The sequence below is a fragment of the Hoplias malabaricus genome, chromosome 1 (assembly GCF_029633855.1).
Source record: "Hoplias malabaricus isolate fHopMal1 chromosome 1, fHopMal1.hap1, whole genome shotgun sequence".
Classification (NCBI taxonomy): Eukaryota; Metazoa; Chordata; class Actinopteri; order Characiformes; family Erythrinidae; genus Hoplias; species Hoplias malabaricus.
The window spans coordinates 65,692,882-65,717,501 of record NC_089800.1 but is presented as its reverse complement, the minus strand read 5'-3'; the positions used below and the strand labels follow the sequence as shown (position 1 = coordinate 65,717,501).

Here is a 24,620-nt window from a genome sequence, read left to right as displayed (position 1 = left end):
AGAAATGGTGATATTTACACATGTTCTTTTAATATTTTATTGGTGTGTTTAGCCATTTTTGAATATATTATTTATTAATGGGTAATTATGCATGCAGATGTTAATGGCTTTTAATGTGAAATATAGCCATTTCATTTCATTTCCAAAGCCAAATGGTGAATCTAAACATGGCTTCTGAAGTTATATATCTTTGCTAAAAAGGTAAATCAAAAAAAAAATCAATAATAAAAGAACATCTCATTTCGAGGAGTGCGTTTGTAAACATGCGGGAAAACTTCTAACGTCTGGTTGTTTCTCTAAAACTGCTTTTCTTGCCAAACCACTCATTGACTGACTTTAAATATTAAGTACTTAATTATGTGGACATTAAGGAACAACAGTTGAATTCTTCGTTTATTTAAAAGATCTCAGATCCTCATGTTCCCAGCCCATCGAGCCAGACCTTTTACTGTGTGTTGCTTGGAAGGCATTGCATCCCTGCAGGTGTCTTAAGCAGCATCATTTCCACCATAACACCTCTCGTTGTCAGATGCCAGACACCCTCTTGACCCAGCATACTCCCTGCTCACTGACCCATAACACACACAACTGATCCAAACCCCCATTAACGTCCGCGCCAGGTTTCGGCCAATTAAGCATTTTAAAGATATCTGGAAAAACATCTGCTCGTATCCCTCAGTCTAATTACGCTGGAACCTCAGAGTAATTCAAGCTGAATATTCACTAAGACCTAAAGTGGCTCACCAGGTTTTTTTTGTCTCTGTCAATGTCAATTTTTTATTTTATTTTTTTTTTTGGATGTTCTCTGTATCTCCACGTGGAGTTCCCTCCGGGTGCTTCGCTTAACCCATGGTCCAAAAACACAAAACGGTCCATGTGTGTGTCACCTTGCAAAGGACTGGTGTGTTTCCACCTTGTGCCAGGTGATTCTGGGTAGACTCCGCACCCACAGAGACCCTGAAATGGATAAGCGATTGTGGATGGTAATGAATGAATGAAAATAAACCTATCCTGAATAAGTCACCCATTAAGATGTAAACAAACATTCAGTGTGTAAAACTCCTGCCTCAAATCCAGATCTTTACAAACCACACAGTTTAACTGACCTACAGCCCAAGCCTTGGGGACTTTCATTCATTCATTCATTATCTGTAACCGCTTATCCAGTTCAAGGTCGCAGTGGGTCCGAATCCTATCCGGAATGGGCTGGGCGCAAGGCAGGAACACACCCTGGAGGTGGCGCCAGTTCTTCACAGGGCGACACATACCTATGGACACATTTGAGTCGCCAGTGTACCAACACCTACCAACACGTGTGTTTCTGGACCTTGTGAGGAAACCCACATGGACACGGGGAGCCTTGGGGACTTATACTACTCTATCTGACTCTTTGCATTGAGCATAGTGACCTTAGGCTCATGAGCAGCTGCTCCAGAAAGCCCTTTTCATTTTATGGTTTAATAAGGTAATGAAACACACACTTGGGTGTCTTTGTCCACAATGGATTCACAGCTCACGTGTCTCCAAACTTCTGCATGCACTCGTGCTTTAACTGGCCCTTCTTGCAGCTACTGTGCTACGTTTTAAAATAGCCAAATGTTAGTGTTACACTGAAACAGATGAGGTCATAAAAGTGTGTGTGTTAGAGAGAGAAAGACAAAAGAGGGGCACAGAGTCACTGATGGAGTGAAAGAGAGGAAATGAGGGGAGGGGCTGAGGGGTGAGAGAGGAAGGAAAAGAGGAGGAGAAAGATAGGGGGAGTGACAGATAGAAAAAGAGGAGGGGGGTCAGAAATTGTCTGTGAGGAGGAGTGTGTGTGTGTGTGTCTGCGTGTGTGAGAGAGAGTAGAGACAGACAGAATCACATGCTCTCCTCTTGCACAGCACACTGCTGTTTTGCTCCAGTCTGATCTCATCTCCATGAACAGTTTGTGTGTGTGTGTGGTACAGTGTGTGTAAAGGACAAGCTTGGACTAAAACCGGACTGGACATAAGCAAAGTGTCACCACAGTCAACAGCAAGGTAAGCCTACGTCTATGTGTCTTTTAAAGTTAGTTACATGTGACACAGGTCTGTGTGTATGTATCCGTAATTGTGCTGTTTTACTATAATATGTGACACATTAAGTGATTCTGATGACTGTGTATCTACACAATAACAGCAGGAAGCGTAGTAACAGTATACTTTCAGTATGCTTTTCTAGAATTACACATGCAAGTCGTACTACGGTAATCCTTCTGTAACCATGAATACATCCCCAGTACGTAACGCTGTGGTTGTATCTTCTGTTATGTGTAAATACACACCAGAGACCTTCTATACATTGATTCATTACATACACACAAAACCACTCCTAACTATTATTAAAGCCACCCTTTTATCTCTTTACATTGATTTTCCATGTTATCACACACAAACACACCGCCACCTCCACATCAGTGTCACTGCAGCGCTCAGAATGACCCTCCACCAACGTCATACCTTCTCTGTGGGTGTTTGGTGCAGGTCCTGACCAGTGAAGAACAGGTTGAAAGGGGGCAAACAAAGTATGCGGAGCAACCAATAGAGTCCAGTCTATAATTGCAGAACTACTAAGTGTTCCTGTCTGGTCAGAGAGTGTAGGAACGAGGAGCTATGACTAAATGCATATGTATAAGATATGAAAACATGATCATGCTAAAACCAGCCAATGTTTGTTTACTCTCCAGTCGAATCAGCCACTAAATGCCACATCCATTTTTTTTATAATGAAAAATATTAAACGTGTCCAACATATGCCTTTATACACCTCCCATTCTTTTCCTTTGACTTACTCTCTCCATGGCCATTCTTCCACACCTCCCAAGCAGCTCTTTATTCTTCTTTAGTGCCTTTTTTCCCTTCTCTCAGTACAGGTTTCCTGATAAATCCACGTCCTCTTAGACCCATAATGTTGAGTTCTTCTCTTAGTGGAACGATGGGCATAAAACAATATAGGCTTGTTCAGTTCTGAAATATTGGTTGAGGTCAACTTCCTCCATTCTTCTTCAACCATAAATAAACTTCTCCTCCAAAATATTTTCAGGAAATTGATCACGCTTTTAAACATGAAATACATAAGGTTCTGCACAGACCCCTTCTGCAGGCTCTGTACACAGGCCTTGTTTACAGTTGTATAATGAGCCTTGTGTTAGATTAAGTGTCTATTTGAGATGTGTACATAGACGTGTGTTTAGTGCGGCTAGGAAAATAAGGACAAACTGGCCAAGGTCAGCCACCAAAACATGTTTCTCTTTCTGTGTATGTGTGTGTGTGTGTGTGTGTGTGTGTGTGTATGGAGGGGTATGTGGGAGGGTGCTCGCGGGTGTATGTTCTCGTGTGTGTGTGTGTTATGAGACATACAGTTGTTATGACCTGGTCTGGGTCAGGCCACAACATAAGAAAAAAATAAAGGTTGTTCCCTCTTTGTGGCAGAAACTATCTCAACTTTTTGAGAAGGCTTTCCACAAGATGCCAGAACATTGCAGTGAAGACTAGATTGCATGCAGCTTTCACCACGGTAGTGAAGTCAGCTACTGATGATGGACGATTAATTCTGGTCCAAACAATCCCAGATATTCTGGATGGAACTCAGTCAGCACATCGTAACACTGGGAGGGTTTCTATCCCTCAGGCCCGCACCTGGAGCTGGGCATTGTGACTGTATTGTCATGTGCAGCTGCTCCAGAGCAAAACATTCATTTGGTCAGTGCTTTTCTACGGATTATACAAGTCATCTCTGCAACAACCAAACATCTGTCTCCACAGTGGGTGCACCCTAAAGGAGCTGAATACACTCATTATAAAGAGGATCTACAAACTTTTGTAGATATTACACCATCTGAAGCACACCAGGCTCCACAGCTCCATTTCTCTCTTTCTTTTCCTTCTGAGACTCAGTCACAGGGCCAAGTCTTGGCCCAAGGTCATTTACAGACGTTATGATTCGCTCAGTCTTTCTTTCATTTAAAACACACACACACACTTTCTTACTCTGAGCGTCTCTCTCTCTCTCTGTCTCAGATGCATACACACACACACATAAAATTACAACAGAGAACAAAAGTCAGCCTCGATGTAGTTAGTGAAACTCAAAAAGAGTATGAAAGAGAAAACTTTGCATATTGCTGTGCAGTTATTTGAATCTCTCCTGTTATGAATTCACATGAGATTCAAAAACACTACATGCCCAAACGTGCATGTTTCTGAACACTGCTTTTAATTATAATTTACCCTATCCCCCAAACACACACACACACACACACACAGGAACCTAAGGTCACTATACCCAGTGTCCCAGTGCACTGGTGGGGCAGCCATTTCAGAGACGAGGGAACAGTTGTTGGGGGTTAGGTGCCTTGCTCAAGGACACCTCAGACGCAGAGGTTAAGGGAGGAGAAAGCATGGTTCATTCAATATTCCTGCCAGTCCGAGGGGATCAAACTGATAACCGTTCTACCCCTTAGACCACGGCTGACACTGTTTACTTTAGTGAAATAGAGGAAAACACTCTTCATGTCACAGAAAATGTATGAATGTAATATAGGTGTTTGTAATAAAGCAGACAACGGTTAGAACTAGAATGAACTGCTTAGTGTAAACGACTGATTAAAGGTGTGCTCAGTAATGAGGAAATCTCAGAACGGTTTAAAATGCCCTAGTCCTGGGAGCTCATGTATACCGTGTGTGTGCCTGTGTGCGTGCGAGAGTGTGTTGGTATGACATTCTCTCCTCTGTGGAGTGGGAAATATGCTACTTTTACTTCTCACTTCAACACAGTATTTTCACACTTCCACTGGAGCAAATCTGCTTCAACGTAAAGACAGTAAACTCGTGCATGTACGCTAGCTGCAGAGTATAGTACCACGGTTACTGTCAAGTGTGCTTTTTTATCATAAATGAAAAAGCCTGCGGTGTGTGTAAAAGAGAGTCATGATAGATGACAGTTAGTGTCAGTTTTGTTTTTATTGTAAATGCAAAATCCTGCTGCATGTGGTGTGTGTGTGTGTGAGAGAGAGAGAGAGTGAGACAGAAGTGAAAATGCACTACAGGATGTTTGATTGCTGTGAGAGAATAACTTCCCCACTTCAAAGTGTTGTGTAGTGCTACAGGTGAGGAAGTCAGATTTTTTTTTTTTTTTTTTTTGTGAAGCTGGGAGTTTGGTTCATTTTTACACTGTCCTCTGCTTTGAGACTGTTGTTGTTTCCACCTTTCTTCAATCATTAACTTCAATACGTGGTGTCTTTCCTTCTGCAGTGACTCTACAGCTCCACTGCCTCACACAGGTACACTATTAAAGCCGACAGCAGTTCCTCTTAATGGGCAGTTTCTCCCTCTTTGCACCAGTAACACTTGACTCAGCTTGGAGGGCTTTGCTCTAGATGTTTGGACATTACTGGAAGGATCTAGTTGCAGGCACAAGATTATTTAAGGACAACTATTAATGTTGTATTATTAATTCTGGATCATATATTACAACTCTCTTCGAAGAGATGTTTTACCGGCTGCAGAAGTCTGCTTCCTATTCCCACCAATGTGGAATATTCTGACATTTCTTCAGCACACAGTATTTCAACTCTGAGCACACCCAGTGACTTTGTTTAAAACTTAAATATTGAGTTCTACAGAAAGTTTACATAAATGAGTGGAATTACCCTCAAATTAAAGGAACACGTACCATCCTCAGACCACGTTAATGAACACTCTGCTGTTACAGGAGGTTGTCAGTAACAAAACTTAAACCAAACCAAAAACCAAAAAGAACTTTGATAGCTATACTGAGTCTCTTCACATAGGCACTGACACACACACACACACACAAGCCCATTGTCACTTTGCCTCTAGGTTCTTGCCCTCATTTAGTCGTTATTTATTGGACACTGAAGGGATAGACGGGGCACCCCCAACCCACCCCCATCGCACTGTCCCCGATTGTTTTTAACAGAATGGTGGTGCACTGGAGCTCCTGTTTCCAGTAAACTTTCGTGCTATTTTTAGACTGTGTGCTCACACATGTGTGTGTGCTATGTTTTCAGTGATTCGTGGGGACCTAGGTCTACTGTTCTCAGGATGATGGAAAACCTGAAAACGTGTGACGCTGTGGGAACCTTACGCTGTTCCCCGTGAGGAAATATGACTTCTACCATAAAGTGCAGCTCTGGTTTGAGAAATAGTGAACAAGCGCATAAGATTTTCTTTTTGGTAACTGAGGTTAAAGGGGAATTCCACCAATTTCTCAAAACGCATGATTCGGTTGCCGAGGCGTAAACAAAGTTATGCAGAGCAGACTGATGTGAAACTATAGGAAAGGTTACAACTCTGATTTGTATTATTATTATTATTATTTTACATTTTTATTTTACTTATTTATTTATTTAGAGATGTGATGTAATAAATGTAACTATATCTACTTGCCAGGAACAGATTAATTTGTCTTTGCAAATGTATTTTACAGGCACACGAAAAAGTCTGGCCTCTCTGGTGATATTCAATATTTTTTATTGTAAGTTAAAATAATTAATTAATTATTAATTATAAATAATTTTATGTTTGGTTTCATAAATATATCCATACATCACCTATATCTGAACACAGCAACTTAAATGAAGGATCAATGGACCAGTAGAAATGCTTGAAATAAGTTTGTTTTTCTTTCTTTGACAGCGACGATGTGTATTTCCTTTATGTCATTGCCCTTAGCCTACGCCTCTTGGCTTTAGTTACGGTGAGTGTTGCCTCATGTGCGTGCTTTACTATGGAGGAGTAAACGAGCCGCGTGCACAGCAGGTCAACTGTGCTCTTAAACCAACTGAACTCACGTCTTATAAATGGCGTCTGCAAGTGTTGGACATACAATGAACCCCATTTCGTCCTAATGAGAGCTACATTAGGAAACGCGGGTCGCCTCTTCAGAGACCGTTTTGTGAGTGTGACACACGGGTGAAATGTGTTCGTCAGCACACAGCGCTTCTCATTCAGGTCCCAGCTGGGTAGGACAGGCGGAGGAGGGTCTGGGGAGAGAAGTCTTCGGCCGGGGGCGATCATTTCTTTGGAACCAGTTTGTGAATGCGGCCGGCGACACTCGTGACCCGCTTTTCTCTCCGCTGCTTCACTGCAGTCCAACACGGCCGCTGTACCGACGATTCTGAGAGACTTTGCGGACAGGAAAAACAGCGCTGACCACAGGTGTGGGGAAACTGTCCACTCCCCCGACACTCCTGTCGACAGAGTTATTCAGGGTTTAGGTTTAACCTAAGAGCGCGCGAAAATAGTGCAAAGACAACTTCAAAGAGTTTTTTTTTAGAACACAGAAAAACACAAAATGGAGACACGAGTTACATGGGTTATGGAGAATGGAGAAATTAATTACAAACACATAAAAAAGAGGCTGAAATGGTTTACTTATTTGCCTCGTTCTTAAAGTTTTCATTCCACTTTAAATGGTGTGTGGTTACTTTTTAACGTGTAATGTCAAATTCAAACTACAAAAGAACATTTCCTGAAGGAAAGACCTAATGGTTGCACAGCTTAAAGGAACACTAGGTAACATTTTTTGCTTCTGGGCCTGCCCTCAGAGCTGCAGAGTGTAATTCATTTTACAGAGATGTCCTGAAATCAAGACGGATGGTGGGAGGTAGGGGTCTGATACCCACCTTCCTCCAAATGTTACATAGTGCAGTTTCTGCAGTGCTGAGCTTGGAATAGCAATGGCAGGGGCTCTATTCTCCCTATTACAGCTTAATGAAGCATCACAACGATTACAGTGTTCCATTAAATGGTTCAAACTTCCTGCAAGGTTGTGATTACAGTGGTCAGTGTTGCAAGGTGGTTGCTATTGCACCCCCGATGGTTGCTATAGCATTCCTAAGTGGTGGCTAAGTGGTCTTTATGACATTGCTCAGTGGCTGCTAGGTGGTTGCATTGCTGGTTGCCATTTGGTTGCTATGGTGTTGGGAAGTGGTTGCTAGGTGTTTCTATGGTGATGGTACATGGTTGCTAGTGTGTTGGGAGGTGGGTGTTACAGTGTTAGTATCCCAGATGGTTGATTTGATTTTGCTAAGTGCTGGGTGCTACATTGTTGCAAGGATATTGCTGTGGTATTTCAGGCATTCGTTATGCTGTTGTTTTGTGGTTGTTAGGGTGTTGGTAAATAGTTGCTATGGTAGACAAGGTGGTTCTTTCGGTGTCTCTGGTGCATGTCAAATGTTTGCTGTGGTACGCTTGTGGTTGGCTGTGTGCTACTTGTGTTTTTTTTTAGCATTGTGACATATGAAATTTGCTAAAACCTATGCACCCCATTCATTTCTATGGGATAAATCTCTGCATGCATCAGATCAAAACGTTTTATACACGCCAGATTCACACAGTCAGACCAGACAATGTGGAACAGAAAGACTGTTCATGATTCTAATATGGGAGGAGACACACTGTGGAAATCTGGCAGAAAAATAAAAATCATAAAAACAAAGTCAAGAGTAATATAAATCGGATAAAGACATAGTTGCGTGTTACATGCAATATGCAACCATAATAAGAAACTAGAGTCAAAGCCTGCGACCAAATCACAGTCAGTATGTTATAAGAAGGGTTCTTGTGCATGTGTTTTGCATGTAAACCCTCAAATTAAATGAGGCCAAGTCAAAGTGCACACACTGGGGAGGCAACATTGCTTATTATTGCTTGCTTGCTTATATATTTATTTATAAATGTATAAATTGATTTAACTTTGGCTGCATGTAGTGTCGCAGTCACACAGCTCCAGGGACCTGGAGGTTGTGGGTTCAAGTCCTGTTCCGGGTAACTGTCTGTGAGGAGTTTGTTCTCCCCGTGTCCACGTGGGTTTCCTCCAAAAACACACGTTGGTAGGTGGATTGGCGACTCAGAGTGTCCGTATATGTGAATGTGTGAGTGAATGTGTGTGTGGGTGTTACCCTATGAAGGACTGGTGCCCCCTCCAGGGTGTATTCCTGCTTTGCACCCAATGATTCCACATAGGTTCTGGACCCACCGCGACCCTGAACTGGATAAGTTATTACAGATAATGAATGAATGAATGAAGTCTTGAATTTAAAATGTATTTATAAATTGTTGAATCTGCATTTGTGGATCAAGTCACTCACGTGTTTTTCGTGACGCGTATCTGTTCATTTCATCTCGGGGTTATTTGTATTTCGATGCTTTCTCATTTCACCTGATCCAAATACAAATGCAGCAGTTAACTGCCCATCATTTACTGTGGCAGCCAATGGAGTCACAGTCCCGCCTACAGGGGGTTGTTTTGCTGCTTCCCTGAGGCAACAGGTCAGTCCTAAAACACTGGGGGAAACAACAGTGCCACCTAGCGGCGGCTCTAAATTTGTGGATCAGGCTGCATTTGTATTTGGATCAGGTGAAATGCGAAAGTAAGTCTCAAAATCCAAAAACCCGTGAGAGGAAATGAATAAATACATGCCACGGAAAACACGTGAATAGCTTGATCCACAAACGCAGATTCAACAATATACAAATATATTTTAAATTCGAGACTTTGATTTTACAAATATATTCAATGTAAATTTAAACAAATGTAAATGTAAACAAATGTAAACAAATTATTTTTGCAGAAAATTCTATGAAAAGCAACAACATGTGTTTATGAATGTAACTGTATTTGTACAAACTGCAGACCGTGAGACACAGATTGAGTTGTGTTCATTTGTGAACAGTGAAACATTTTTGTTACTTGTGTTTAATTTGTGGATGAACATTTATGCCTTTGTAAAGTATTTTGAGACTAATCCCTCGCCATACATATCGGCTGAAAGTTAGAAATATATTGTGATATAAATTTTGGCCATATTTTCCAGGCCTAATTTAATTTTTAATTTAACCAGGCAGGCCATTAAGCACACATTCTTAGTTAGTGGCCTGGTACGTCCTGAAGGGCACTTGAAAAGAAAGAAGGGGGGGTTGTAGCTTGTTTGTAGTTTGTAGCTTGATAAGTCACAGAGAGAGAGGAGCACAACGCCTTGCCTTTAAACAACTTTCACCTACCTCATGTCTCATTCACAATGTACACTTTGGTTTGCCCTCTTTTTCTGTTTGAAAGCCTTCTGCCTCTGTACTTCTTTTCTCCCTCAGTGTGCCTCTTCAGTCTCTGCACATATGTGCAGTGCAAAGAGTGATCTGAGCAGTTCTGAGAGTGATGTAGTAAAAGACCAGGTAACCCATCCATTCATTTTGTTCGACTGAAATGATTGGACAGGTTTTTTACAGTCCTGTGGCTTATAGAGAAAACGAATCATTTTATTTACTTGGTCAGATCATTTGATTTACAGATTACAATCGGGATATAAAGAGTAAAACAAAAACGGTTTCAAAGACAAATCACCTACTACTTTTTAAGTCTGCATCATTTAAACCTAGCACCCTGACACATCCTGTCTCTGCATTCATGTGTGTTTGGTTGTGCTAAATTTAGCTATGTCTTTGGACAGACAGATGATTCCTCTGGATAGGGAACACCCACCTCAGCCCACCTCAGGGTACAGCCGTCTGCAAAACTTTGGCCTCCTCTGTACCAATGACATATTTGATTTTAATGCACATTTTACTCGGTTTAAAGTAGAGTATGTATTTATTTATTTTCACACAGAAAATCAGCAAAATATACATTTAATCAGAGGTGTTCAAACCTCTGCACATGTTTCGGCTTGCTCGCATTGGTCTTTGATTTAGATGTTCTGTTCTGATACTAACTATGTGAAACTGCTTTGTGACAACATCAGTTGTAAAAGGCGCTATATAAATAAATTTGATTTGATCTGATTTGATTGTACATATCTAGATCTTCTAGTGAGGGCCTGCGCATTTATTTATTACTGTTGTATTATTTGATTATGGGAGAATCACACATGCAAAATGACTGGTGAAGCAGGTTTTAGAGGAATGTGATTGGATTTAATTGCTATGAGATTTCTAGATATAATCTGAGGTGCATATGATAAAAGTGGATATATCTGGATTCTAGCTGCTTCATCAGCAGGGGACTGAAAACCACAGAGCAAAAAATAATGCCCTCAGATCTTGATGAATTCATGAGGAAAGCAGACAATTTAAAGAGACATTTTGCAAAAAATAACTTACAACACACTACAAGTAGTTAAACAGGCCAAAAATACACAACAAGAGGCTGTGGTTTATTCTTGATCAACGTGAGAATAGCACCACACAGGAATCTGAATGTTGTTAGCATGCAAGAAAAGATCACCTGTCCTTCTGGAGAAGAGAATGTAATGTATCTATGGAGAACTAAGTGGACTTTAAAACAACTGTTGTACCCTTAAAAGTACATTTACACAGTTTGTACCTTTAGTGAAAATAATGTACCTCAACCAACCATTTTTTGGGAGTTTAGAAATGTGTGTTGTGGTCATATATCAGTACAGTTTAGGGAACAACAGACGCCATGCTTTCTGCACTAAAGATGAAAAGGATCATTAAGACTCAAAAGGTGAAAAGCTGATGTTTGTCATGGTATGGGAGCGTAGGTGCCCATGATATGGGTAACTTTCTAATATACGAAGCATGGCTGTTTCAACAAGACAAGGTCAGGGCTCTGTGTGCATGTGCTACAACAATGTGGCTTCATAGACTCAGAGTGTGTGTGCTTGACTGACCTGCCTGCAGTCCAGACCTGTCTCCTATTGCACATCACAAAGAGGAGAATCAGGCAACTGTAACCACGGAGTGTTGAGCATCTGAAGTCGTGTTTCAAGACAGAATGAGCAAAAAGACCATGTGCAAAAACCATATGTATCCTCATTTCCCAAATGATTAAATAGTGTAATTGATGGGAAAGCTGATGTGTCACAGTGGTAAACAATGTATTTGTTTATATTTAAAAGTACTTTCAAGTTGTATTGAGAAAACATTGGAAACCTTTGTGCTTTTGTCAGTTCAGTTAAACTAACTGAGAACTAAGTAATCACAGATTCTAATATTTATTGCATTTAATGTCCCATCCCTGGAAGCAGGGTTGTAACGTGTTTGTGTGTTTTATCACTCTTTGAATATTTCTGAGGCTGTGATAACAAACATACAGAGAAGTGAAAAGCTAAAAGCCAACACTAACTCTTTTCAACAGAAACATACAGCGGCAGTCGATCTTAAATTGGCTTCTGTATGTCAACTGTCTCTAGGTGAACTGTGAAAAAAGAAAAAGAAATGAAGCCACCGCATGCACTCTGCTCCAGCGTTCTGAAAAGCTTGCTTCCTCCTTCATCAGTGCACACAGTAACCACATTATGTTCTGGATCGGTAAGAGCCTCTGCTCTCTCATCTTCCCATGAAGATGCACTTTCTAGATTGTTATTAGGTGTTTAGTGAGTGATCTGTTCTGTACTCTAGTCACAAAACAGCTAAATGTCTTGTCCCTCAAAAATCATTCAGCGCTCTGTGTCCGGTATTGGGTCCAGTTTTGTGGCTTTAGATCATTGACATTGATCTAAACAAAAGTACATACAAGGAAATAATAATTTACAAAAAATCTTTTCACACAAACTTCTTTCTTTCAACATCCTCTGAGGAGGACACTGACTGGTTTTGGCACAATGCAGAAGATAGTTTCAGAAGATTAGTACACCAAAGCCATTAAATAGCTGGTTCTGGTTCTTGGAGGAGTATCCATTGAGGTGGCTAGTAATGTTCAGATACATAATCATTAGATTACATCAGTTCTGAGTCACAAAAACCAACCCAGTTCTTTCACCACTACAGAAAACATAGGTACACTGATCCACAGAGCATTTCCATTTCTGGGGGCTTTATACCCCTATAGCTAAATCGTGGCATTGGGCTTGGTAGTGGCACCCAAGTTTAATAATACAGTATTAGTACCTGACCTCACTGCTCCTGTGACTGAAGTTAAATCCTAACAGCAATGTTCCAACATGTAGTGTATAACCTTTCAGAAGAACAGAAGTTGTAACTGGAGCCTAGATCTCAGAACAAACATTGCGCTGATCCTATATTCAGGATGCTTACATGGTTGTTCTTCTTGAAAAACATTAAAACATTTTTGGTAAAAGTTCTCATTATTGGTTTACTTCTGTTTAAGGAAATTAACTTAGCAAGCGCCAAATCTACCATAATTGTCAAAATGAAATGCATAGTTCAGGATTGTAATAAAAAAAACACTTCTTTATAAAATTCAGAAGATGTTTCCTCATCATTTGCTAGCATTTGCGTGTTCGAAACTGGGCTAATGTGTTTTTACAGAGCTCCAGTGTCTGTAAATGAATGAAAAAACAAGCTGGCTCAATCCAGTATGCTAGTTTCTCTCTCTCTCTCTCTCTTTTTTTTTTCTCTGAGAAAACTCCAAACTTTGAAAAGCACGAACCAAAATAATGACTGCTCCATTCCTGCTCCATATGTGGATAATATTCACTTGTTTCTGCTGTTTCAGATCACTTAAGGTGGAAATGTCTCTAAACTCTGGAGACAGCTCACTGCATTAATGTGCTGCAAAACTAAACAACTTAAGTTACGAATGAGTTTCTGTGGTAATTCAAACAGTGAATAAAAACTTACAGACAGGTTACACCTCAACCACGTACCAACAACAGTCGTTATTTTCCCTCAAACATACCGTTCCACCTTAAAGATGCAGAGCTTAGAACGGTTTCCCCACAATCTTAGACGTTTCCTCTAAAACCCCATGCAGGAATGTTTCTTTGTACTCTATCAGTTTTGCAAGTGTAAACATATTTCTTACTTTTGCATTATTATAAATTTTATGTAGGCTAAACAGCTGAAGTTAAATTCAGGAAAGTTTAGAAAATGGATTCTGTAGTGGTCGGCAGAATTTGGGATTTGGTGCATCTCTACAGAGTGTAGAGCAGAAGTTTGGGATTTTTGTCTGTGCTGGTCATAATGAACACATTTGCTGCATGTTTTGACTGAAACAAAGGGCACTGCGTCCGAGCCATTGTCCCAAAGTGGAGCAGCAGTGGCCGGGTGTATTGTTGTGTCTGAGAGTTTGATGCATGTGCTATTGTTATACTCATCCCGTGGAGGTCAGTTTTAGGTGAAAATGTGTGTGTGTGGACGACTGGCATCATTTTCTTTCTTTAGAAAATGAGGAGGAAATCATGTGACCCTGTCGTGAATAAAGACTCAATTCTGCTGCCTCTCTCACACATCCTGTTCATCAGCAGCAGCAACAAGCTAACTTTATATTTATCACAGGAGGGAAGGAGGGTGTGAGAGAGCGAGAGAGAGAGGAGCAAGAGGGAGCTAGTGAGGAACAGAAGGAGAGGAAAGAAGATAAAGAAATGAAAATGATACATTGGGAAATGAAAGTGGGATGAGAAGAGGGGAGAAAAGGACAGATTGAAAGAGAGGGCGGGAGAATGAGGGTGAAAGAAGAGAAAAAGAAAAGGAAGAACAGAAAACCTGGCTTTATCTTAATTACTCAGAGGAGAGATAGAGAGAAAGAATTAAAGAGATGATTATGGGTAACCATTATTTGCTCATCATAGGCAACTCACATTCTCTTTCTCATTCTCACTCACACATGCACACACACACACACACACACACACACACACATTTCACATGGACAGAAGGGTGCTAAGTAAATTCTCTCTTTCTCTCTCTCTCCCCAACTCCTTCTCACAGACGAAGTTGGATTTCAAAACAAAAGAAAGAAAAAATAAATAAATAAAGGGTTCCTAGTTTTTTTCTTTACTGAACATCCAGATTGTATTTTATGTACATGCACTGTGTCATGTCAGGCTGTGCAACACTGTAATGGCACATAGAGGATAAGGCCTGGAATTGTCTTTGTGAACCATAAGCATAGACTTCCCAGGAATAGATGTCACTTTGATGGCATCATAGTTCTCTCTACAATCACAACATAAACATACACATCTATTCACATATTCACACACACATGCGTCCCCATACCATGAAAGACTTTCACTCTTCACTGAATATAGTCTGGATGTCTTTGGCATTGGGAAGCTGACGTACGTTTTTTTCCTAATCACAGCACAGGTTTCTTGTGTAATGTCTGTGATGAGCTTTGGCCCTGAGAACTCTGCATAGAATTTCTACAGAGAAGTGATAATTGGCTTTCTCCTTGTGTAATTAAGTTTTATGTTTCATTTTATTGGTACAGCATTGGCCAGTATTAAGTGACAAAAAATTTCCAAAGTAAAGTCTTCATGAGCCCATGGATAAATGTATCACAGTAACATGAGTTTTGATGCCATGCTTTGAACTTGAAGGTCACACACATTATAAAGTGGTTTCTGGCCTTGCCCTACAGGGACTGAGGTTTCTCCAGATTCTGTGAATATTTTCACAATATAATGTACATTAGATTCTTTGCAATCCTGTGTTAGAGAATATCTGTGAAATTTTGACACAAGGTGGTGAGCTTAAACTTTTGGCCTAAAAAGAATGAGCTTGTATTCTTTATACCCAGTCATGATATCATCACCTATTACCAATTCACCAGCTTTATATATATATATATATCGTCGCTGTCCAATTAAAAACATGTATCTCCGTTTTTGTTGAGTTTTAGTATCATTTCAACACAGTGGCTGTTCTCTGTCATTTAATGATTAATCAACTATTAAAAATGCTCCAGAGTTACTTGGTATAAAATAAATTAACATTCACTTTCATTGAATTTTTAAAAGTTTTTTTTTTCTCACTCTCCTGTAAAATTACTATTTTGCGAGACACATATTCTTTTTATTAGAGAGAAACAATAGTCTCTCTTTCTGTAAATAAATAAATAAATAAATAGATAAATAAATAAGATCAAAGGGAAACTAGACAAGCCTAGTTTAGCCAGACTGCCATTAGCCATATAGCCATGGTCACAGAGGTTCTTCTGGTATTTCAAAAACAGGAAAGCCCAAAATACATACCCTTGTCATTGGAAGGTCTGGAGAAGCTTTGGTGCTTCGTATCAATGTCTTTGTTTACAATAATAACAAATAAAAATAAACAATAAAAATAGTTTATCTTGTGAGACAGTGTATGTATGATCATCGAAAGCCTGTTAATTTCTGTTCATACCACGCTACAAAAATTAAGCACCGTGTTGAGATTAAAGCTTGAAATTAAAGCTCGTTTACCAGAAAGCAGCAAGATAACATTTTAACACTTAAGTTTTTGAACATTTCTAAAACCAAGCACCTTAACATTTTATGAACCAAGTAATCTACACTTGATAAGGAAAAGGGCATTGCTAGGAGCTAGTTATTTATTACTGACTTACATTTCTACAAGTGTCCGACTGATAAAACGGTGCTGTAACTTATTCACAGCCTTGTTTATTTTGAGTAACACCTCGCTCTGATGTTCTGACTTTAATAATCCAGAGATTTTGTTAGTTTTAGCATAAAGTTAAACAAAAAGCTGTGCAGATGTTATTTACTCCTCAGAAAGTCAGTAACAGTGAGATGTGTCCGTGTATTTGTGTTGTAATAGGAACAGTCAAGATGACCTTCTGTTTGTTAAATATATAGTAGAAAACAAAAGGCTGTGTCACAGAAACATTCTCCAAACCTAAAGAAGAGACTATGATAAATATTACCTCAACAACGTTAGGCACATTTCTGTTCGAGGCTCCAGTAAAACACAGAGCTGCACCACGGTGGATGGTGGACCTACAGCGCTGAAGCGTGAAGGGTGTGTCCCAATTCAGCTCTCAACTCTCTGATCCCTTGAACACTTGAACATGCATTTTTTTAGGTCCCAAAAAGAGTATTGTCAGGGGAAAAGAGGACCCCTAATCACTGCTGAATGGTTCCAAATTTACTTCACGAACTGGAATGTGAAATGTGTATCTAGTGGTGCGGTGTAGTGGTGCCGCATATATATATATATATATATTTTTTTTTTTAATGGTCATTGTGACTGGAAATTAAATAGATACACGCACACACATAGACTTGCACATATAAAAACACAACGGGACTAAACATTGGTCAGCCCTTCCCTCCCTTTAACGCATTGTGACATGTTTCCTGTGTGCTGTGTCCTAGTTTACCTTGTTGTGAAGCTGCATTTTTAGAACCGGAGAAAGGAAACGCTGCAGCACAGGCAGGAAACACATACCGGGAAAAGAATAGGCGGAAGTCCAACTCGCCATTTACAAAAACAATCCCCATGCAGAGAGAGAGGGAGGGGTGTGTGTGTGTGAATGTGTAGGAGTGTAGCTGGTGGATGCATGTCTCATGCTCTATGGCCATGTGGTGGAGGCACATCCCTCTGTAGAGCTGGTTAGCTGAGTACATTCAAATGGGATCTTGGTTAGTTTGTTAGTAAACTACAGCGAGTGTATAATATTATAATTTTGGCATTTGGAAGATGCTCTTTTTCAGTTTTAATGATATTACAGTCAAGGGTGGATTTTGTTTTAAAAGTCAAAAGCCAAAGATCTCAACAGTCAACAGTGTTAACAATTATGCTGCACCAACATCTGCATTCACCAAATCATCAGCCTTTCATTTATATAATTCAGATTCACACTTCATTTTATGCACAGTTCCACAGATCTCTAAAACAAGATTTCTCCATGTTGGTATGATTAAAAATTAAACAAAGTCATCCAAAGTGGACCACTATTCTCAGTGACTAAAGGCGATAAAAACTTTTCCAGCATTATGGAATTGTGTTCTCAAAAGTGATGAAGCTCCATTCAGTTTGTTTGGGATTAGTTAGAGTAGCATCTGTGTAATACTCTCACGACTTCAGGCCATCAAATCCTCACAGAAATGAATGGGAGTCTAGTGAAGCCCACCCAGGGGAGTAGAAATGTCTGTCAATATCCATTATTTCACAAGTCATATAGTGTAATTCAACGAAATTTGGGGTTGAAAGAACAAGTGCATGTACACTTTTTTTTTTTTGTGGGGGGGGGGGGGGGTCTGGAGCCTACCAACCCACAATCGGTGAATCAAGAACACCAATTCTGGCTTTTGTAGGCTACCTTTGTCTGAACGCATGGAATAAATGAATAATTCTTACTTGGTGCTGCCCCTTTTTTAATTGCAGGCATGTTATAATTGTCCCTGCTCCTTGCCTGGGTCTCTTTAATCATAGCGGTGGACATGCTTTAAAATGAGAGCACAAACATGAGGTTAAACGGAACAAAGCATACACAATAAGTGCAGAGAATTCATAGTACTAAATAAATATGGAGAAGGAAGAGAACAAAGCAACAAAAGGCTATAAACCAAAGCTTCTGCTCCTCACACCTCATACCTGGGCTCTGACGCTGAACTTTGAGTTATGGTTCATTTTCATTTAAAAGAACAGGTGCTGAAATTGGCTGATCTGAACATGGCTGTTTAGATAGCAGGAAAACAATGTTGTGCTGTTCAATCCTTGAGAGAAATAGCCCTGTCATCCTCCCCCAGAGAAAAAAAACCCTGACTAATGGCTCTGGGTCAAAGCGAGAGCACAGTGGTACATATATCTGCTAATTCAGGGGTCCTCAGACTTATTAACCAAATGGCCAGCTCACGGTTTTTCAGTCTTTCAGGGCTGGACTTAGTAAAAACATATAGAACAAAATGTAGAATAAGAAAACATATGGGAAAATGATCCATGTCATAAAGTCATAATTATTTTGGTAATTATTTTAAGAACATCACAGTGGACTACTGGACAGCATCTTGTTCTGTTTCTAAATATACATTATATTTTTCAGTAGAACATGAATGAGAAGTACTCAGTTAAGTTTTTAAGCTATAAATTTTTAACTTTTAAAGCACTCAGTTTACTTCATTTTTACAGCGTTGGGTTTTACGTAGAGCCTCATTTATATGTAACTGTGAGGATGTGTGGCCTCATTTATTCAGATGAAATAATGATGAGAAGTGGTGATTTTCAGTGGAGAAATTGGAGAAAATCTCAGGTGAGTCTCCGTCCTAGATGTGCAATTATGTTAGAGGAATTAAGTTGTAGAGCCTTTAAATTATTTCAGGTTTTCCTGTTTTTATTCAAAACTACTTTAGCTATGCTTAAAAAACTTGCAAACATTCAAGCAACTTCTCTTCAAATATTTATCTGAACACCAGGGAAAAAAAGAGGAAGCTGTTTCTTGATGAGGAACACAATTTAAGCTCTGTGTTATAAATTAAGCATGATTTGTTTCTTCTCTTGATAATTGCTCTGTTTTAAGTCAGACATGCAGGATATCGTACCACACTATGTTAACTGTTTAAATGCAACATTAATACATCATTACAGTATAAACCAAAGCTGTTTTAGAAAACAAAGCATGCAAACACCACACTAGTGATGACTTGAGCCATGTTTATAAAACAATGTCAAGGCAGAAAATATTTAAAGGACTGAAACCTAATTACTAAATGTAATTGAACTGAGAAAGAATTTATTAATCATTCTCCTAAATCTAGTTATTTATTCCCTTGATATCTTTAATGAAAAAAGTTAAATGAAGGAGATAATTTATTATTTTGAGAAAACATATTAAACTGAGAGAATTAATTACTAAATTGGCGGTTTAATTCTCTCATATTCTTCAGGTTGTTCTTTAGTTAAATGCCAGTGTTAATTGCCATAAGATCTCTGAGAATTTTACTAATATTCACTTTTTACATTAGATTTGTCCAATATATATATATGTTGAGCAAGTGAATGTTTTCAGACACCATCTTAGAAGAGACTTAGGAAACCTTAAAGGATTTCTTCCATTAATGTGCTAATTACATCTGTAATTGCCCTAGAATGTGGTCTGTGGAGATATTACCATCATGGCTCTGTATAGTTTTGTCAACGAATTTGTGCTCTGCTTATAGTAATTGCCAAATTGTGTGGTGCATTGTGGAAATAACACTGTCTGCTTGGGTACATCATGGTGGTATGGACCATTTAACCACTCCCCTTCTTACTTAAAAACGATTGTTTGTACGTGGCTGAACTTAAACTTGTCTGTGTCTTTTTATTCACTGTTTGAACTACCACTGAAACTCATTTTTAACTTCAGTTTAGTTTGGTAGGACTTGTTTATGTTTACTTTCATGCAGTTAACCGTCACCCAAATTTGGAGACTCCACCTTAAATAATCAAAAACAGGATAAGTAAGTCAATATTGCCCACCTATGGAGCAGGCATGCTCTCCATTGTCTAAAAAAAGCTGAGAAAGAGAGAGAGCAAGCCTAGCATACTGGACCAAGATACTTTGGTTCCTTACTCATTTACTCACACTGGGGCTCCATAAACACAATAGACAGGTTTCCAGTAGCCAAAAACACTAATCTTGAATGGTGTCTGGTTATCTTTGGATGCATAGTGTTTGAGGTTGTGATCCTACAGTGATAATGTAAGAATGAATTGACTATATGATTAATGAGATGTCTCTCTAAACAGTATTATGTTATTTTGACATTCAGAACAGAACCATAACATGAGAATTGTGGTCTATGACTTAGGACTGACATCGTACTCGAAACCAAAACCTTTATCGGGAGGAATAATACAGAAAGAAGAGTTTGAGACCTTGTTGTTTATGAGACAATTGCTGTGGATCAAAGTTTGTCATGCTTGAAACTATAGATGGCTTTTTGACAGGGAGATAATGAAGAGATAATTCATTTATTGATTGAGCCATGGTCGGGGTCAGTGAGCGCATGGAACAGGGCTGGAGCAGCAGAAAGAAAAGCTTTATGGATTTTAAAGTTGAATTGAAGTGAATAGATGTGAAGTGAATTGTGGGAGTGGGTATGACAGAAATTTTCTACACTTTTGTTCTGGTGAGGGCCTAAATGAGGTCGAATCTGTGCTTAGATGAAAAGAAAATAGACACGGTAAGAACTGAGAATGGATTCTAGCCTCTGAGTTCCATTTGAAAAGAGTCTTTTCAGCTCAGAAAGTAACAGACAAACAAAGAACAGGTGAAAGGTATTTTAATAATTTAATGGGTAAGTTCTATGCTCTTTCTGGCAAGGGTTTAGAGGGCTCTGATTGGTCTGTCTAAGTTCTGATTGGCTTCAATCAGCTTTACTGCGTTCGGATTGCACTTCCTGGATTTGAATTGGTCAAAAAGAGTTTTCAGATTTCTGTATAGTTCACATCTGTATAGTTCTGTTTAGAGAGACATCTCATTAATCATATAGTCAATTCATTCTTACATTATCACTGTCGGATCACAACCTCAAACACTATGCATCCAAAGATAACCAGACACCATTCAAGATTAGTGTTTTTGGCTACTGGAAACCTGTCTATTGTGTTTATGGAGCCCCAGTGTGAGTAAATGAGTAAGGAACCAAAGTATCTTGGTCCAGTATGCTAGGCTTGCTCTCTCTCTTTCTCAGTTTTTTTTAGACAATGGAGAGCATGCCTGCTCCATAGGTGGGCAATATTGACTTACTTATGCTGTTTTTGATTATTTAAGGTGGTTCTGAATGGTCCCTAATGAGAAGAACATCAGGATTCTCGGTTTAATGACTGTTTCATAAGTTGAAGAAGAATCTTTGGAGATGAAATGACTGATTGCACCTTTAATAGACGGTCCACACAAAGTGTGGTGCTTTATTGAGCACAGTGTTGGTTAGCTGCTCTTTTAGTGATTTCCCACATGAACTCTTGTGAACCCTGTGACATTTTGGGGGTGGCAGGAGGAGGAAATGAGATTGTGGAGGACTGCAGACCTGACGCAAATTTCACACCTCTCTCCATTTCTGTTCTTATCAAATTTTATTTTTCATTCTTTTGGCTTCTCTCTCCCTTTCTCTCTCCATACTATCGCACTCTGTCCCTCTCTCTTCACCTCCCTCTAGCCTTTATAACAGAGGTCACACGTCCTTTTTTCATGTGTGAAACAAGGCTTTCAAACAGAGCCCAGTGTCATCTTCTATCTATCCCTCATGCATCTCTCTCTCTCTCTCTCTCTCTCTCTCTCTCTCTCTCTCTGTCTCTCTCTCTCTCTCGCCTTATTTTGATCTCTCTCCTCCATCATTTCTCTCCTCCACCCCCCCCCTGCTGTATGTGTTAGTGCTGTGTTGATTGGCTGCAGTAAGGCGTTATAAGGGCCACATGTCTGCTCTGTGGGCTGGTGTTTATAAGCAGGCATCAGTGGACAGCCTGGTTTAGTGTGGGTTTAGTGTCGGTCAGCTAACTGAAGCCTGAGCAGCCTCCCAGTGTTCAACACAATCCTTAGTCAGTCGGCTGTTTTGGTGCAATGGACACACTTTTTACACTGGACACAATGGACACAGTGTGGGTGAGTGGGTAAAAACTTATCAAAATATTACTAATATTGAGAACATTATCAATGTCAATGTATATTGTACAAATGTATTTTTTAATAATTAAGGCAGTGTACTTTTTTCAAATATTATAAAACCCTTAATGATGAAAACATTCTGTTTTGTCAAGAAATTTAAATCAGTGTTTTTCATTTGTTACATTTCTGCTGTTCATTGCGTTTTAGAGTAGCACATTTAAAAAATTATTTATTACATTATATTTTGTTAACTGTTGCTGGACCTTTACTCTGTGGTAGTTCAAATAAACACATCTGTTAAATAGTCCTATAAGTACACATATTTATCACATACCACATAATGACATTTGGACACTTTTCTGTTGTTTACAGCATTGCGTTTATAGTGTAGTTTGTGGGTGTAAGAGTCTTTCTATTCTTTCTAATTCTAGTCCGAAAGTCTGTATTTGGTAAATATAACTGCAAACCTCTCTCTTTTTTTCTCTCTCTTTGAGTGGATTCTGAAAGTAAGAAAAGCAGAGAAGAAGCATGTGTGTCTCTTATGTAGAAGAGAGTCATGTAGTGCAGATTCTGCAACAGCAAAAAGGAGATTGTGGTTTATTGGTGTCATTGTAGTTAAACTAACCCTTTCAAGTGTAGCTTTATTACTGTAACTACAATGTAGTAGACAGTAACTGTTCATTATCTTTGATGATTCTATGTTTCTTTAATTCTTTAGTGTGATTTGATGCCAAACGAGGACACAAATTGAAGGGTTGCTCAAGTGGGGAACTGAACCCCAGTCTGTTGCCATTACACCTCTCACTCATTGCTGGTTTAACACACCTACTTTCAGTTTAATTTCAGGAATTAAAAGGGAGTATATGTGACAGTAAAACATTCAGCTTTAATAGAATATGAGGTGGTTTATACAGCATTCCACAGAAGTGGTGACTTATAGTCCTAGATATTTGGATTAATTGCATGTACACTCTTAATAGAAAAGTGATACAAAAGGTTCTTTCCAGGTTGCAAAAGAAGAACCATTTTGGTTCCATACAGAAACATTTTGCTACTATGTTTAAACGGGTAAAGAACCTGTTGGACTTTTAAAAGTGATGGACTTTTAAACTTTTAAAAGGTTCTTCACACTCACACATCTTTTAAACATACAGGGTTCTTTATGGAAAAAAGTGGTTCTTCTATGGCATCGCTCAAGGAACACTTTGTAACACATTTATTTTTAAAAGTGTATATTACAGTTATTTAGAGCTTCTAATTTATTTTCATTTTATTCTCATGTTATTATGTTCTTATTGTATACTATTTTAGATTTTGTGAGTGCTGGCTTTGTGATAGTCTAAAACATCTTGATGTAACAAGGTTAAAGATAGACCTACATTATTTACTGTCGTTGGACCATCCTTTGACTCATCAAAACACCCACAGGAATTCATCTGGAACATATGACATCGTTTAGCTCACAATCACATTATTTTGGTGAACTATGTAAAGGGCTCATTTGCATTCTGCAGATTTCAGACATCAGGATTGCAAAAAAAAAAAAAGCCAATACTGAGGTGATAAAACATATATTGCAGTCCCAGTGCAGTGTGGGAGCTGTTTTATGCAGCAAACTTTTCTGCAGCAAAGTTTCCATCTCCATCATCAAATGGTACTTTGTCTCATTTGCTGACTCACAAGATGCTTTCACTTTATCTGCAAAAGGAAATAATCATGAATATTTCTCTAAGAAGAGTTTATTTTTTCCCTGAAAGTGTTTCCATTCGGGGCTAAGTTGATATAAGTGGTATATACAGTTGCAAATGGACCTCCAAGCCACCACGGGACCACACATCTGTAGTTTTTTGGGGGGTTTTATGAACCCAACCCATGAAAACTACCACCTAAGCAATCAAATCCAATAATATAACAACCACCTGGAACACCACACTCTTAAAAATAAAGGTGCAACAAAACGTTCTTTGAGCGATGCCATAGAAGAACCATTTTTGGTTCCATAAATAATATTTTTTATTTAAGAAATGTATGTGTGAAGAAGCTTTTTAAGGTTCAAAAATCCACCATCGGTCTTAAGGATTTTTTTTTAAGGAAGGCGTCCATAAGGCATCCGGACCAGATGCCTGAACCTCTTCAACTGGCTCCTCTCGACATGGAGGAGCAACACCTCCACTCCAAGTCTCTCCCGGATGTCCGAGCTGTCTCTAAGGGAGAGTCCAGACACCCTACGGAGAAAACTCATTTCAGCTGCTTGTACCCGCAATCTCATTCTTTCGGTCACTACCCAAAGTTCGTGTTCCTCCTGGATCCGAGGTTCAACTATCAGTCAGACTCTTCTTCTC

General features: G+C 39.3%; 1 protein-coding gene across 1 annotated transcript in view; it reads left to right on the top strand.

The window, feature by feature from the left end:
- Window positions 1-1,869: 1,869 nt before the first annotated feature.
- The window catches only part of rasgrp3 (RAS guanyl releasing protein 3 (calcium and DAG-regulated)), a 52,880-nt gene continuing 30,129 nt past the window's right edge, over window positions 1,870-24,620 (top strand). The window contains exon 1 of the mRNA XM_066681871.1: window positions 1,870-2,021. The gene's annotated coding sequence lies outside the window, so the exon portion shown is untranslated. The remainder of the gene's footprint in view (window positions 2,022-24,620) is intronic.